This window comes from Mustela nivalis (assembly GCF_964662115.1).
Source record: "Mustela nivalis genome assembly, chromosome: 1".
NCBI classification, from domain to species: domain Eukaryota; kingdom Metazoa; phylum Chordata; class Mammalia; order Carnivora; family Mustelidae; genus Mustela; species Mustela nivalis.
In genome coordinates, this window is record NC_139020.1 from 89,133,595 (window position 1) to 89,151,815 (window position 18,221).

The window sequence follows — 18,221 nt, forward strand, 5'->3', positions numbered from 1 at the left end:
CTGAAGAAGTAGTGGAAACAAACTCTCACAAAGAGCCTCCAGTAGTGAACACAGCCCTCCAAACATCTTGGTTTTAATCCTGTGAAAGTTATACTGGACTTTTGACCTCCTGATCTGCAAGATGCTAAATTTGGGGTGCCTGGGTGGCTCAGTCAGTTAAGTGTCTGCCTTCAGCTGAGGTCATGGTTGGGGTCCTGGGATCAAGCCCTGATCTGGACTTCTGCTCAGCAGGGAGCCAGAAAGAGCTTCTCCCTCTGTCCCTGCCCCCACTTTTGCTCTCTCCCATTCACTTTCTCTCTCTCTGATAAAGTCTTTAAAAATGTGAGATAATAAATTTGTGTTGTTTTAAACCACTAAATTTGTAGTATTTTTTTTCTTTTACAGCAGCAACATAAAACTAATACAACATTCAAGGGAAACAAAAGTATGTTGTTGCAATGATTATCTTTTTGGCATTTTAATAACAATATATTTTATTTCAAAATAATTTTTTTAAAGATTTTATTCATTTGAGAGAATGCAGAGTTAGAGAGAGAGAGAGAGGACAAACTGGGGTGAGAGGCAGAAGGAAAGGGACAAGCAGTCTACCTGCTTCTTAGCAGGGAGCCTGGTGCAGGACTTGATACCAGAACCCTGAGTCAAAGGCAGATGTTTAATGGACTGAGTCATCCAGGTGCCCTTCAAAATAATTTTTGAAAACATCTTCAGAAAAAAGCTATTATAATAAAAAATACTGAACTTATTGTACAAAGCAAACTGATTATAATAGCCATCTATTTTAAGTTTACAAATTATTTGCATTTTCCTAGTTATACACAGATATATAGGTTAATTTAAAAATATATCTATAATGCTTTTTGAAAATACTGTTTTTCTGGGTTATTTTATAATGTTCTATTTAGCTTTGTTTCTTCTGCTGTTTGATATAAATTTTCTAATGTTTACCATGATTGAGGTTTACTATGTCTCTTGAATGTAAAAAATGAAGTATTACATCACTTTTAGAATATTTTCAGTTCTATATCTTATTTCATCTTCCCTAATTTCCTTCTCTTTTTCTGAAAATCAAATTAAAAATATTTCAGATAATCTTATTAATTCCCACATATGCTTAGTCTTGCACATATATTTTCTATCATTTTGCCTGTCCAGCTTTTGGATTTTTTTTTTTTACCTGATTATCAGTTCACTGATTCCCTCCCTTCCTTCCTTCCTTTCTTCTTTCCTTCCTTCCTTCTCTTTTTCTTTCTTTCAAAGCTGTGTTTAATCTGAAGTTAAACATCTTCAATGATTTATAGACTTCAATTTTTCCACTTCTCATTTCTACCATTATAATTGATGACTTTTGTCTTTGGTCTGCTATAGTGCCTAGTGCTTTGCTATTATTTTAAATCTTTCCTTTTATCACCTTGAACATAATAACAAAGTCCTATTTTAAAATCTGTATCTAATAATAGCAATGATGTTTTTATTGTTTCTCCTTTATGATAGGATTGTCCTAGTGCCTTTGATTACTATATTTATATCTATATCTATATATCTATATCTATATCTGAATGAAATAAATCGAGGTCTAGATTCATTAGGTAATACTGATAATTTTTCCCTGATTCCCATCCAATACTGACACTCACTAGCTGACACATGCAATACATTTTCTAAAAAATAATAAAATAAAATTGGGGGCCCAATTTCTTAGGCCCAGCTACACATTTTTTTTAATTAATTAATTTATTTTCAGAATCACCTACACATGTTTAAGGGAAACTGGTGTAAGAACTTACTTTTTATTCACCCTTAATGCTAGATTGCAGTTTCCTGTTGTCTCAATACAAAGCATGAGATGTTTACCAGTGTGAGAATTCTTGACAAGCTATGGATTCTACTTTCCCTAACTGTTCAAGGTTTTGGGATTTGGGGAACCAGAACGATTTTTACATAGGGAGCTCTGCAAAAGATAGAGAAGTTTAGAGGCAAGTAGAAATTAACAAATTATTAAAAGGTGAAAAATATAAGAACTTTGAGAAAAATTGAAAAACATTGCAATTATATAGTTTAAAGGGTAAATCATAAAGAATATTTAATGAGATTTCAAATGTTTATGTGAAAAAATGTATATATAAAATTAGATATGTATGTACAGCTATTAGCTTCCTTCTATATAATACAGAGCATACAACCAATCATTTAGGCAAAAAATTAATAAAAAATGAAGACACTAAAACCATCAAAAAAGAGATAATATGAACTTATTCAAAGTACATGGGCACTTGCATATATGTTTTAGCCCACAACGAAATGGGCTGGAAACTCTCTTTCTCTGTGTCTGTATTGGGTTCTAAGAAACCATTTCTTAAGTTGATTTAAAAAGCCCAGATTTATGACATTAAATCATCTTTGTGCATTTTTATAAAGCTTTGTCTTTATTGGTCTATAAAAGCCAATTAATCCAGGCATTGGTAAAACAGATATTTTGAAATGATTTCTTAAAATCACTTTACTTCATAAAATTAACTGAAGTATTTTTGAGTGTATCATATAGGCACAGATTTAGAATAATCAATAGCATGCAAAAACTGAAAATAAAAATAAGTAGGTTTGATAAGTAATAAAAGTTAAATGAAAATGCATATTATCAGAAACTAGTGATTATTGCAGTAATTGAAGATGATATAAAAATTATATTTAGCTATTTTGACTAATGATAAAATTATTTCTTGATGTTCATTTGTTATAAAAATATTGTGAAATGTGTATAGCTAATTTCCCTACCAAATTATCAATTTATATGTTTCTTTGTGTGGTTTGTATTGCTAAATTGTTTTGAATTAGGTGAGTCTTTCTTTAGATGGTGAAAGAATTGAACAGAATTTCACTATACTGTTGAGAACTGAGAAAAAATATCAAACCTGTGGCATTATTAGCTTGTAGGAAAACAACAACAACAACAACAACAGCAAGTAGGTCTGAAAGAATTTAAAAGGAAAGATAAAAATTAAAGATATTAAATGTATATATTAATATTCTTGAAGAGAAAAAATTGTAGCAGTTATATCCTTCATCTACTCAGCCCTTGCTCAAAAATTTTTCTGAAGATCAAGGTCAAACTTAAAAATACTTGAAGGCTGAGAAAAATTCTGTTCTGTGTTTTACATATGGACATATGCTGCACTACGTCTTTTGGACCATATTGTAATTAAACATGTTAAATGATATCTTGCAGTGTTCAAAACATTTTGTTGGGTGATAATGGGAACATAAAGCTAAATATGATGCAGGTCTTGACTTCAGGATTTACAATGCTATGGAAAAAATAAGTCATAACCACATGTAGCACTTGTGTAGTTTAAAAGAAAAAGAATATTATAAGTGCCACAATCAGAATGTGGCAAATCAATTATGTAGATCTAGGAGAAGTCAGTAAATCATAAGAGATGAAGTTATTATTTTAAATGCTTCAGATATCTTTATTTCTTTAGACTTTGAAAAGTAGCTTTTCTATGACTGGCAGCTTCACACAATGGGTATTTGTTATTTTGCTTTAAATGTGTTGTTTCCAACAAAACATTCTACTTATACATATTTGCTATGCATTCTGTTTTCCCTTTCCCAAGCTTTACTCTCTGATTTTCCAAATGGCATTAATAAAGCTATAGTCCTTTATATCTAAATCATTTAAAAATTCATATCCTCGAAACATTCAAGCACCTAGTAATTCATTTAAAATGGAGCTAAAGGGCGCCTGGGTGGCTCAGTGGGTTAAGCCGCTGCCTTCGGCTCAGGTCATGATCTCGGGGTCCTGGGATCGAGTCCCGCATCGGGCTCTCTGCTCAGCAGGGAGCCTGCTTCCTCCTCTCTCTCTCTGCCTACTTGTAATCTCTCTCTGTCAAATAAATAAATAAAATCTTTTAAAAAAATAAAAAATAAATAAAATGGAGCTAAAGCAGAAGAGAATATTTCAGGAGAGATGACAATAAGGTATAAGTAATGATGAAAAATGCCATTGAACATTGTCATTAAACCATGGTATGTCTATATGAAACTAAGTTCAATTAACAAAAAGCAGGAAATTCAGTATAACCAGAAGTCAACCCAGGCTAGGCTTAAATAGCTTAGAACATTCAGTACACCCATGACTAATACAGTTCACCTTAATCTTGTTACTCAGACAGTTATTTATTTATTTATTTATTTATTTATTTATTTATTTATAAGGTTTTGTTTGTTTGTTTTAGTGTTAACATATAATTTATTATTTATTTCAGGGCACAGGTCTGTGATTCTTTAGTCTTACACAATTCACAACACTTATCCTCCCCCATGTTTATCAGCCAGCTGCCCCATCCCCCCAACCTCCTCTGCTCCAGCAACCCTCAGTTTGTTTCCTGAGATTAAGGGCCTCTTATGCTTTGTCTCCCTCTCTGGTTTCGTCTTCTTTCATTTCTCCCTCTCATCCCCTATGATCCTCTGCCTTGTTTCTCAAATTTTACATAGCAGTAAGATCATCTGATAATTGTCTTTCTCTGATTGACTTATTTTGCTCAGCATAATACCCTCTAGTTCCATCCATGTCATTGAAAATGGCAAGATTTCATGGTTTTTGATGGCTGCGTAGTATCCCATTGTATATATAAACCATATCTTCTTTATCTGTTCATCTGTTGATGGACATCTGGACCATTTCCAAAGTTTGGCTATTGTGGACATTGCTGCTATAAACATTGGGGTGCAGGTGCCCCTTCAGATGACTACATTTGTATCTTTAGGGTAAATACCCAATAGTGCAATTACTGGGTCACAGGTTAGCTCTATTTCAACATTTTGAGGAACCTCCATACTGTTTTTCAGAGTGACTGCACAAGCTTGCATTCCCACCAACAGTGTAGAAGAGTTTCCCTTTCTCCACATCCTCGCCAACATCTGTTGTTTCCTGACTTGTTCATTTTAGCCATTCTGACTGGTGTGAGTTGGTATCTGTGGTTTTGATTTGTATTTTCCTGATGCTAGTTTTGCTGAGCATTTTTTCATGTGTCTGTTGGTCATTTGGATGTCTTCTTTACAAAATGTCTGTTCATGTTTTCTGGTCATTTATTGATTAGAATATTTGTTCTTTGGGTGTTGAGTTTGATAAGTTCTTAACAGATTTTGGATACTAGCCCTTTTTCTGATATGTCATTTGCAAATATCTTCTCCCATTCTGTCTGTTGTCTTTTGTTTTTGTTGATGGTTTCCTTTGCCATATAGGAGTTCAGTAACGTGGCAGGATAGAAAATTGATGCACAGAAATCAGTTGCATTTCTATACACCAATAACAAGACAGAAGAAAGAGAAATTAAGGAGTCAGTTCCATTTAAAATTGCACCCAAAACTACAAGATACTTAGGGATAAATCTAACCATGAGGCAAAGGATCTGTACTCAGAAAACTGTAGAATACTCATGAAAGTAATTGAGGAAGACACAAAGAAATGGACAAATGTTCGTTGCTTATGGATTGGAAGAACACATATTGTTAAGATATCTATGCTCCCTAGAATTGTGTACACATTCAATACAAGCTCTATCAAAATACTATCAGTTTTTTTCACAGGAATGGAACAAATAATCCTAAAATTTGTATGGAACCAGAAAAGACCCCAAATAGCCAGAGGAATGTTGAAAGAGAAAACCAAAGCTGGAGGCATCACAATTCCTGACTTCAAGATCTGTTACAAAACTATAATCATCAAGACAATACAGTACGAGCACAAGCATGGACACATAGATCAATGGAACAGAATAGAGAACTCAAAAATGGACCCTTGACTCTGTGGTCAACTAATCTTGGACAAAGCAGGAAAGAATAATCAATGGAAAAAAGACAGTCTCTTCAACAAATGGTATTGGGAAAATTGGATAGCCACATTCAGAAGAAAGAAACTGGACCATTTCCTTATACCACACACACAAATATACTCCAAATGGATGAAAGACCAAAATGTGAAAAAGGAATCCATCAAAATCTTTGAGGAGAGAACACAGGCAGCAACCTCTTCAACCTTTGCCACAGCAACTTATTCTGAGACACATCACCAAAGGCAAAGTGAACAAAGGCAAAACTGAACTATTGTGACTTATCAAAATAAGAAGCTTTTGCACAGACAGGTGATTATTTAGAAATTCAGATGATAAAAGTCCATATAGCTCTTTCTAAAGAAGTCCTTATCAATTTCTTGAATCAAGTAACAAATGAGCTACATAAATCTCCTAGAAGTCTGAAAAAGTTTGTTCTAGTGAAGGACCACTATTGGTTAAAAATATACAAAAGAATACACTTGGGTTCTAGAAACAAATAGTTCATCTATCTATATTAAGCAGAATGCTTCGTTCTGGGTTAAGGCAGTTGACCAGATCACAAAATGGAACCTCTCAACACCGTGTTGTACCTGTTTATAATGCCATCTATATGTGTCTTTCATTCTAAAACCAAAGGTTTCCCATAGCCTTGCTCTTATAATTAGTTTCACAGAACTTCCACATTTCATAAGCTCTGTAGGGGTAAACAAAGATGAGTTATATAAAAGTGCATTATTTATTAAGCATACATACAAATGTATATACATTTTTTGGATGTCAAATTTATATAAAATAAATCTACACATCTTAAGCACAAAGTCTGAAGAGTTTAGACAAATTTATCCCTTCAAACTAACTGCATATCAGTCAAGATAGGGAAAATTTTGGTTACTCTAAAAAGTTCATATCCTTTTCAAGACAATCCCAACATTCCCAAAACAGTTGTGATCTCTAGCATCATAAATTATGTCTGATTTTGACTTCATAAAGATAGAATATTATAGTATGAAAATTTCTGTGGTTGCCTCTGCTCTACTTAATGTTTATGAGACTCATCCAGGTATCAGCAGTGAGTTCATTTTTATTATAGTGACAATTTAAAAAATCTGCATATCTCCTCACTTGTGAAAGTTGTTATTTATTGTTTTGGGTCATACTGAATGAAACATCTATGAAAATTCTTGTGCATGTATTCTTTTTTTTCTTTATTTATGTTTTTATTTTCAGCATATTTATTTTCATTATTTTTGCACCACACCCAGTGCTCCATGCAATCCGTGCCCTCTATAATACCCACCACCTGGTCCCTGTCCTCCCACCCCCCGGCCCTTCAAAACCCTCAGATTGTTTTTCAGAGTCCATAGTCTCTCATGGTTCACCTGTCCTTCCAATTTCTCCCAACTCCATTCTCCTCTCTTACATCCCCTGTCCTCCATACTATTTGTTATGTTCCACAAATAAGTGAAACCATATGATAATTGACTCTCTCTGCTTGACTTATTTCACTTATTTCACTCTTCCAGTCCCATCCATGTTGCTACAAAAGTTGGGTATTTGTCCTTTCTGATGGAGGCATAATACTCCATAGTGTATATGGACCACATCTTCCTTATCCATTCGTCCGTTGAAGGGCATCTTGGTTCTTTCCACAGTTTGGTGACCATGGCCATTGCTGCTATAAACATTGGGGTACAGATGGCCATTCTTTTCACTACATCTGTATCTTTGGGGTAAATACCCAGTAGTGCAATGGCAGGGTCATAGGGAAGTTCTATTTTTGATTTCTTGAGGAATCTCCACACTGTGCATATATTCTAATGGAAATATGTTTCCATTTCTCTTGGGTCAATAATTAGGAGCAGAATGGCTAAATCATAGGGCAGAGGTATATTAAATTTATAAAAATCTTCCAGACCTTTGGTTCCAGTCTCGATGGTATAACAGGCTATCAACTTACTTTATTTCCACAAATAACTGGAAATACGGACAATATACATCAAGGAAGTGTTTCTAAATATTAAAACTCTATAGAAGGTTTTCCATTCAGAGAAGGCCAAGGCACAACTTTCTTCTGTCATTATGTATCTGGGTTCCTCTGACATCAGTCACTTCCACCAGTTTGCCCAAGTTTGACCCAGGAAGATCAGAGTTGTTTACCTGAGGGGCACCACTAGGGAATTTGGCATCACAACTGCTCTAGCCTCCAAGATCAACTGCCTGAATGTATATCCAAAAAAAAAAAAATTGACGATGACATTTGCAAGGCAACTTGGTGGCTAGAAAAGCCTAAGGATTACAAACAAATTGACCATCAAAATGGACAGACTAGATTGAAGTATTCTGTTTACTACATCAAACTTAGAATTATGAAATTATTTGCCACCCTGAAACATTCAGCAGAGAAAAGTCATTTATCAGAACATTTGGTTTGCATTATCTGATTTAAAAAAAAAAAGAAAGAAAAAGATTTTGTTCAAATGTAACTTATTTTGAACAAACTCTAGAATACAATATTCTTAGTGAATAATTAACATATCACATTATTTGGAAAATCCTATTTGTGTATCCTATTTTTTGTGGGTCAGATATATCAAATAACTGTAATATTAAAAATAAAAAGTAAAATTTCAATATAGGACTGTTGTGAATTTCAATATATCATTTAGTGACAAATAGGATGATACTTTGATAAAATAGTGTTAAGGTATAAGTAAGGTAGTACACAACCATATAAATTATGATTGGGGCTAGTTAAATTTTTTCTGGGGTTACATATAAATAGAAAGTGGTGTTAGCATTTTCATGAGGTCACAAAATGTCAGTTGTTGAATAATGACTATGAATAAATATCCTATTCACAGAATTTTACTCATCCTCCTGTTCTATTTTGAAGAAACCACTTTGGTAATGGATAGGTACTTATCGCCTACCATTTCATCGTGGGAGTCATTTTAAAAACATATTTGAACACTTAGCAGCTAGCTTATATTTTTATCCATTTTGCCATGACTCCCTTGTTATGACTGACACAATAATGTGATAAGTGATGTATTAATATGCTCTACACACACCAGGCAGGACAACAATGTGATAAGATTGCTATTGTTTGTGCTATCAGAGCATTTTTATTATATTTTAGGAAATCCTACTTTATCTGATAGAGATGGTGTCAGAGTGGCCAGGGAGAGAAAAGCAAGGATTGAATTCTATAGCTGTAGAATTTCAAAAGGATACGTTTTCTCTACAAGAGCTGCCTCAGATGAAACATCAGCTACCATTTTAGAAATTCCCTCACAACCTCTTTATATAACCCAGACTAAATTGCCAGATAATTACTTTTGAACTGGCACAAAAAGGACATAGAATTAACAGCTAGAGAAGGGGGCTGAAAAAAAAATTAGAATTACAGCAAGAAAAGTTTTCAACTAACTACTGAAGGAAAGAACAAGTTTACCTTACCTGGGAAACTTGCCCCTTCAAATATTCTTTACCCACCACTTTGTAGAATCAGCATTTCCCCCCTAGTTTTGAGATATAATAGGCATAAAGCATTGTATTAATTTTAAGTGTAAAACATTATTGTATATAAGTATATGTTGCAAAATAATCATAATAAGCTTAACTAATATTTGTCGCATGCACTCTTCCTTGTGGTTACAACTGTTAAAATCTACTCTATTAGCAACTTTCACCATGCTATGCATTATATCTCCGGAACTTATGTATCTCATAACTAAAAGTTTGCACCTTTTGACCATTTTTAGTTGTTTTCCCCACTCACCATCCCCTGTGCCTGGCACCACTTGTTTTCTGTATCTATGAGTTCAGGGTTTTTTTTGTTGTGATTGTTTTTACATTGCACATATCACACAAACCATACAGCATTTTTCTCTCTCGATCTGATTCTGTAGAATCTGATAAATCAAGACAGACGAATGGAAAGAAGATTGGCTCTGGATTCAGAGAGAGACTGAGATGATTCCTGGTTCTGTCTCATCATAGGGACCTTGAGCAAGCTATACAATCTTTCTGAGCCTCCATTCTTTGTCTTTTATTATAGGGATAATGTTATTCACAGGACACATTGTTGTGAGGATAGATTTCCATGTGTAAATATCTAAGATTATCTGGCAAAGAAGGGTCTCAAACAACTGGGACTATCTTAATTATCTTTTTTCTCTCAACTAGCTTCTTAATTTTGTTGTTTAAGCATGTTCATGTCTTTTTCTTTCTGAAGACATTTTCTGTAGTCTATGATCTCCTCATGAGCTATTTTTTTTCTTTTAATTATTGAAATATTCGTAAGATTTACCTGCCTCCACTTTCTTTCCTTCTTCTCACTCCTTACCCCTTTAGATCTGTGTCTTGACCTTTAAATTTGTGCCTTGATCTTATCATCTCACAGAATTCACTAAGGGTCTATTTTCCATGCTTGCTCACAGTTTTAGTTCTTACACCTTTGCCTTCCTTTCCAAGCCTCTCTGTTTTTGTCTTCCTTAACTCTGTTTTCTTTCTTCTTTTTCTTTTTGTTTTTCCCCTTGATCTTCTACAGAACTGCACCTTCTCAAACCCCACACCAAACTGTTTTTACCTTTCAACCTTAAGATCTATTCCTTAACATTATGCTCTAAGTCTTTTCCAATTTTCTCTCTGAACTCCTGTCTAGGATTAATCTACTCCTAGAAGTTCAGACAGCACGATTATGCATCATCACTGAATGCCCGCTCTGATTTACCGAGGTTCAAACCTTTATTTCAGACTGGGCTGAGCATATATCATAAGTGTTCAGACAATAGCACATATTCAATATATTCAAAATCAAAAAAGCTACCAAAAAGTGATCTCCTTGGGTTGTCTTTCATGTTTAAAGGTCTTATTATCCTTTTTAATTTCCCTAAATAGAAATCTGTAATTTTCAGCATTTCCCTTTCACAATCTTTCTCATCTGATAGCTTTGCAGTGGTTTCTCTGCTTCCAATCTATCACGCTACTCTTCAGAAAAAGTTTGAGATTACACTGCTTAGAATGCATTAGAATTTCCAAGTAAAACTCCTTGGTGAGACGACAGATATCTTTTATGACAATATCTTTCCAGTCTCATGTGCAAAATTTTATCTAGACAACTTACACCCCTGTTTTATAGGAATAATCCATTCCCTATGAATCCATCTACATTTTTTTCCTTTTAGACTTCCCTTCCTTTCCTTGGGCTTTTACCATTACTTGCAGTGCTAGATTTTCCCTCCATTTTTCAAGCTGATACAATATAAATTGGCCTCTGGAAGTCATTCAGGGAGTTTCTTAGCCTTCACGAAAGACTCAGTTATGATTAGTTGGTATTTTAAGTAGTTAATAGGCACATTGGTGTTTTCATTCATTTTATTTTTTTTATTTCAACTTACATGGTACTTTATTTAATTATCTGTGACTCTCCTTCGCTAGACTATAAAGTCAGATAGTTTTATTCTATCCATTCCCTCAATGTCTGCATCATAAATATTCAACAATGTCTAAGGAAGGATATAAAATTAGAAAAAAAAGGCAGTAAGTCTAATTTTAAAATTTAGTTAAAACAAAAATCTCTTACAATTCAGAAAAGGCATGCATGGAGCTGTGAAGGAGGAGCACATCTGCTTAGAGAGTCAAACAACTTAAATAGTATTTGGTAAGCAAAAGTAACGTATGTTACAACATGATTACCCTTAATTTGGAGGAAGTCTGTATCTGTGATACCTTTCTAATATTAGGAAGGTATGTCAGTGAGACTATAACAGCTGTGTAAAAATCATTACAATATGAAACACAAAATTAATTAATTTTATATGTTTCAATTGTGAAGCAATCCAAAATCAAACTTTTAAATATCATTGATTAATATGTGAAAATAGTAGTTTCTTTTTGGAAGGTGTGGCTTTGGATGTTTATTATAGCTTGAAATTTTACCTTGATTTAAAAGTAGATCAATATTTCAGACTGAAATGTACACATTTTATGGAAGCTAAAGTTCACAAAATCCTTTTTAGAATTTTAAGAATTAAATAAATATTAACCTCACAAATGGGTTCATAAACTGGATCAGGCTCTTTGATTATGTTTCCGTTATCTATTTACTTGCTTTTCCTTTGTCTCTATAAATGAACGCATGGTGTTAGAGTTTAGGTGTTAAATATATAGTTAAATATATAGGCTGCCATGTTAGGCGGCAGACAATAGTGGTGGTTCCATTATGAACTTGCATGTTTCTACTTATTTGTGGCAACTTATTTTTATTACTTTTTGAGACTCTGTCCCTCTTTCTTTCTCTGTCCTATTTATATTTTGCAAGGGCAAGCAGGTGCAGGTAAGTCTAATCAGATGCAGCACTGGGGTTTCTCTGTTCTCTGAACCTTTCCAACATCCAATTTGCAAGTCTGAATTTTTGAACAGATACTGTGGGATTTCTCCTTAAGTAATGTCTTCTGAAATACCCCTTTTCTTTTTTTTTTATTTATTTTCAGCATAACAGTATTCATTGTTTTTGTGCCACACCCAGTGCTTCACGCAAGATGCCCTTCAATGGACGAATGGATAAGGAAGATGAGGTCCATATACACTATGGAGTATTATGTCTCCATCAGAAAGGATGACATACCCTTTTTCTTTCTTTTTTTTTTAATTTTTTATTTTTATAAACATATATTTTTATCCCCAGGGGTACAGGTCTGTGAATCACCAGGTTTACACACTTCACAGCACTCACCAAAGCACATACCCTCCCCAATGTCCATAATCCCACCCCCTTCTCCCAAACCCCCTCCCCCCAGCAGCCCTCAGTTTGTTTTGTGAGATTAAGAGTCACTTATGGTTTGTCTCCCTCCCAATCCCATCTTGTTTCATTTATTCTTCTCCTACCCACTTAAGCCCTTTTTCTTAATTAGCCACCCTAATGGGAAAAAAGAGTAGTTTGGTTTTATCTCAGTTGTATCTTATCAATTGCTTTACCTCCCCCAATTAAACAATGTCCCTTTCATTTTCCTTATGAGTCTGAACGCTCTCCTATACTCAAAAAAGATTTTCTGTAGGTGCCTAGCCTCATCATGTCAATGGCACATTAAGGTATAACACAGGATTCCTCCCTTTTAAGGAGCCTGAAGAAGGTTATATTACTGAAGGCTCCCAAAGCCCATACCTAGAAGTCAGGACATTAAATATCTTGGTATGTCCCCATTCACCCTACATGGCAGGGATATCATCCTTTCAGTATTATGTTTTCTTCATTTATAAAGGTGAACAAGAGTGTCCTCTTACTCTACTTTTTCCTATCTTAATAACTGTAAGATTTTGGTGGTCGGGTGGTGAGAATGAGTAGTGTTTGTACCTAATTCTGCTTGGGTAAGCTTGGGGTTCAGTTATTGACATTAGAGTAGCCACTGCCCACCCTGCTTTAAATGATACACCAAATGGAACTAGGTATCCCCTTCTCATACACTTGCCATCATTTAAGCATACATCAACACAATTTTAGCTGTCCCCGTATGACTGTTTAGAAAGCCTACTCTCACATCTCTGGATTTCTCACCTTGCCAAATCTCTGGTTTAAAGTGCTTAGGTGTTCAGATGAATCTATTAGTCATCAAATAAATTTGGAAAACCTCATATACACAATATCCCCCTTTGGAGATGTACAATGCACATCAGCATCATAAATCCTCTAAACCTGTGGTAGGGAATTCTGCTTAAGTTAACATAGCCTTTCTCAAAGTTCTCAAAGTTATTTAACCTGAGATTTATTTTTTGTTTTCTAAGTAATATTTCATAAAATTAGGTTTCTATAGAGCAAGTTATAAAAAATGCTGATCTCTATTACTAACCTGGGAGGCTGATCTTAAGGGAAAGAAAACCTTGGAAAACACAGGGAAAAATTAGGATTATAGAAGTGCCACATTCCAGTTGGAAAAAATCACACATGACTAACTCTTCTAGCTTTTATTTTTTTGTTGTTTTTATTTTGTTTTGTTATTTTCTTTGCTGGTATTGTCTTTGCTATGGCCCAGTAAACATCAAAGTGACCAGAACAACAATACTGATAACCATGAGCTCCCTGATTGCAGTATCTTTGTTTCCCCAAGCCTAGATTAAGGATATTACGGACAGAATAGAAATTTTAAAGTTTGCTTTTGAATTTTTTTTAAACACAGTGTCTAGTTTACTTCAAAATTTGTACAAATTTTAACCAAACCACACAATATAAAGACTGAATCTATGAAACACTGTATTATTTTCACAGATTATTTTGGTTCTTGTTTTTTAAGAATTTTTTAGATTTTTTTGGAACAGTTTAAAATCACAGCAAAATTGAAGGGAAGGTATGGAAATTTCTCCTGTATTTCTTGTCCCCCTACATGCATTATCAGCCTTCCCCACCATCATGGTACATTTGTGATGCTTAATGAATCTACATAGACATGTCATAATTACCCAAAGTCCGTAGTTCACATTGTTGTTCACTCTTGGTTTCACATTCTATGGTGTTAGACAAATGCTAATAACATGTATCCATCATTATGGTATCATAGAGACTATTTTCACCACCCTTAAAAATTCTCTGTACTCTGACTATTCATCCATCCAAACCATCCTCTATTTTGTCTTTTTAATAGGAACTTAAAGAAAGAAAATATTTGACTTGTTCCTATCCATTTATTCCATACAATACCACCATAGTTGCTGATCAGTAGAAGCATGATATTTTATTAAGTTACATTGTTAGAAAATATATGAATTAGACATTCAAATTTCTAAGACAAAAGGACAAGCAATTTATCATTTTTAATAGAGTAATTTAAGTATTCTCTAAGTTCTCTTATCTCAAAGAGTAAATTTATTCTTATTGAGCTTCTAAGCAATTGACTATGGCCTTCAAATTTTATCCCATTTTGTCATCTTAAATTTTTTACACTACAGGGTCCTCCTCCTTGATGATGCCTATTAGGTTCATCTTTTCATAGAATAATCCATTACAATAAATTAATACTATCATTTTACCTCCAACTTTAAAAGCTTTATGCTTTATGAACTCTGCTTTGAAGCTAACACTTCCATTTTCTTTTCTGTTCCCCCTAACCCTGATCAGATACCAAACTTCGTTTAATGTAGCAATGAAAGACTAAGCTATTTGTATTTCAATTTCAATCTTCTCTAATATTTCCATTTGTTTAAAATGTTACTCTTTCAAAGTAGCTGAAATGTTGGACAATGACACTCTTGTGGGGGGTAGAATAATACTTTTCTATTAATGTCAATTTTTTATACCTGTCTTTTCAAACTTATGTCACATCTACTTGCTATTTTATCTTTGTAAAGTCATGCTATAGCTAAGATGTAATACGGCATGTATTCTGAAAGAGTAATGAAAAAAGTGGCCTTCGATTTAAGTATTTATTAAAATATATGCTATTATGGAACATTGAAGGAGCTCAGCTTTCTGAATCACCAGCACAATCAACATCATAATCTTGAATCAAGTGCCTTCATTGTTCAGTTTATAGTTGACTAGTTAATGATAAAATTTTGATGTTATGGTAGCTTCATAAATATATAAAGATTTTAAAAGCAATATTCTAAAAGAATATTACTATTTTATTGGAAAAATAGAATATATCATATTATAATTTAAATTAAAAAGAAATAAATACAATATTTCTTTCCTAATGTTGGCCTTTGGAAACAATATCTTTATAGTAAACACATGGAATTTTATTCAATGCTTAATTATGTACTATTCCTGAAAACAACAAGCTTATTCATGAATCTTTAGTATTTTTAGATATGCGCTGTTCCATCTTGTGGAAGGCTTTCACTATCTATCCATCAGCTAAACCCCTACCTTTCCAGTCCCGTTTGAAGAAAACCTCATTTGGAAAACCAAGAAAGGGCTTGAGCTTTTACTTCTTTCAATGTTAATCACTGCCTTCATAATATTGACTCTGAATATTTATCATATTTCATGTTTTTTCTTACACTTACATTCTGCTTAATTTGCTTACATATCTACCTCAACTTGTTTTGTGTTTTTATTCCTATCAGCTGCCACATTATTGTTACATGTAATAGGTGCACCAAAAAGGGAGTCAATATGAACAGTCTAATTCAAAGTATATTCAAAACTGTAACCTGGGTGGCTCAGTTGGTTGAACATCTGACTCCTGATTTCAGCTCAGGTCATGGTCTCTGGATCATGATATTGAGTCCTGCATCTGGCTCCCCACTCAGCAGAGTCCCCTTGTCCCTTTCCCTCTACTCCTTCTCCTCTCTCTCATTCTCTCTCTCTCCTAAATAATTAAATTCTTTTTTTAAATTTTTTTTTAATTTTCAGCATAACAGTATTCATTATTTTTGCACCACACCCAGTGCTCCATGCAATCTGTGCCCTCTATAATACCCACAACCTGTACCCCAACCTCCCACCCTGCCCCTGCCACTTCAAAACCCTCAGATTGTTTTTCAGAGTCCATAGTCTCTCATGATTCACCTCCCCTTCCAATTTCCCCCAACTCCCTTCTCCTCTCTAACTCCCCATGTCCTCCATGCTATTTGTTATGCTCCACAAATAAGTGAAACCGTATGATAATTGACTCTCTGCTTGACCTATTTCACTCAGCATAATCTCTTCCAGTCCCGTCCATGGTGCAACAAAAGTTGGGTATTCATCCTTTCTGATGGAAGCATAATACTCCATAGTAGTAAATAAATTCTTAAAAACAAAAAACAAAAACAACAAAAAACAGAACAAAAAAAGATGTACATTCAACCTGTATAATAGTATGGATTTCTTGTATGAGTAGAAGTTAACTGTGTTTTAGCATTTCTTCCTCTCAGTATTCATGACTGTGTATCAGCCTGTTTTCTTTCAGTAATCTGGGAAGCACTCCTCTGAGGGAAAATTACAAGAAGTTTTATATTTGGGGGATTGGAGAGTACAAAGTACAAAGAGCAGAGTATAAAGAATAAAAGTAAAATACTAGAAGTCTGACTCCAAGCACTGTTTAGATGAGAGGCTTCTCTAAGTTATTGACTAGACTTTTGTGAATATCAGTTGAGAATGTAGATCTATCTTTATTATGATATATAATTCTAGCCTAGATTTACACTTTTCAGTTGTTGAGTCACAGAACTCATTTTCCTTCTAATTTCATGCTTACAAGGCATCCTATTGATTCCAGCTTGGCTTCTCATGTCTTTTGCCCGTAATGAAAAATATATGCTAGCCTGACAAGCTGAATCTAGTTCTATTAACAGTTAAAGATTTTATAATAAACTAATCTGTATGTATTGTTTTTTTTATAAATGAAATACAAAATTCTTGCTTTTGTGGTGTGCACAGAAAACATGCACCCCTAGCTCTTACCCAAGGTTAATGCCAAATTGTCAGCAGAGCAGGGCCCAGAAAAACAATGGTTTTGGAGAGTAATCTCACTTAGCTGTACTCTAGAGGTGCCCCATTCATTCATTTACTCATTTATTCATTCATTACTCTATCCACTAACCAATTATTTACTGGAATGTGCCAGTGCTAATAGACGAGATTCAAAGACAAATATATCATCACCATGTCAAGAAATTACAATCTACTCAAATAAGAAAAAAAAAAATTCATTGGATACCATGTTAGAAGTCTGTGTGAGGTATATGAGGGCACATGGGAGAGTGGGAGAGAGTAATCATCTCTACTTGTTGATTGTAATTGTGAATTAATATTAATAGCAATGACAGTTTGATGATTGTTTACAAAGGAGGTAAATAAGCAAACATAGGAGCCCCATTATGGCATCTAATCTGTAACAATGGAGCTATAACTACACCACTTTAGGAAATTCATTGTAAGATAAATTATGTTTTTTTTTTCTAATATGTTTCAAGATAATGTGGCTGAAACTGTAATCACTGCTCTCTAGAGGTGCTCTAACATTCTTGGTTCTGAAGGTCTAAATATCAAAAAATCTTGCTTCTGACTGCCTTTATTTCCCCTTAAGGAATGATAGAATATGGTTTTCAAAATGAACTTTACTTAGAAACTAAGGAAAGACAAAATAAAGCTAAAACACAAACAGTAAATAATAATTCATTACATTGGTATATGTAACTATGTAATAATCCTACTTGATTATTTAATAAAAATTTTAAACTACAAATTTACAAAGCAGAAATCAAATTTACAAAGCAGAAATTTCCAAAGCAAACTTTCCCTTAAAAAAAAAAAAAAAAAGCTTTCCCTTTTTAGGTAAAAAATCTAGGAATCATCCTTGATTCTCTATTTTCTGGAATCTATATGCAATTCATCGACAAGTATACCAGTTCTTCCACCAAAACATTTTTCAAATTCCCTTTAATTCTCCCTACTTCCATGGC